We start from the raw sequence: 533 nt of genomic DNA, 5'->3' as shown, positions 1-533 counted from the left end.
ATGATGTCAGCTGTTTCTCCCTCCATCAGCTATGTGTTCACTGGTTCTAGAAATGAGCTCAATGCTGATCAATACTGGTTCATTTGACTGCAGTTTAACACAGAGGTCTGCATCAAGAGTAAAAAGAGACATTTTGGTTCCAGCTTTATGAAATAATTAATGAGACATCATTAACCCTTTGATTGTTCATTCTGTAGCACCTGCACTGATGCTGCTTCGTTATCTAAGGGCTGAACGGTCCACTCTGCCCACCCATTGCGTGGTTTGGGACGGCCCTTAAAGGAATAGTACACCCAAAACATGATTAGCCTTCATTTTCTACTCACCCCCATGCTGAACAACACTCTGGAGTACTTCAGCTGCATTTTCTAAACTCACAAACATTTCTCCTAGAATTTGAACATTTAAAAATGATTTTAAATGGTATTTTCTCTTAATTCTATTATTTTAAATATAGGAATCTTTGTTTGTTGCAGCTGTAGTTGATAAAGGAAGCTGTGGATCATTGTGGATCTGAATTTAATTAATTAAAT

Source organism: Cyprinodon variegatus, unplaced genomic scaffold (genome assembly GCF_000732505.1).
Source record: "Cyprinodon variegatus isolate N-32 unplaced genomic scaffold, C_variegatus-1.0 Scaffold1100, whole genome shotgun sequence".
In the NCBI taxonomy this organism is placed as follows: domain Eukaryota; kingdom Metazoa; phylum Chordata; class Actinopteri; order Cyprinodontiformes; family Cyprinodontidae; genus Cyprinodon; species Cyprinodon variegatus.
Note: the sequence above shows the minus strand (reverse complement) of the source record.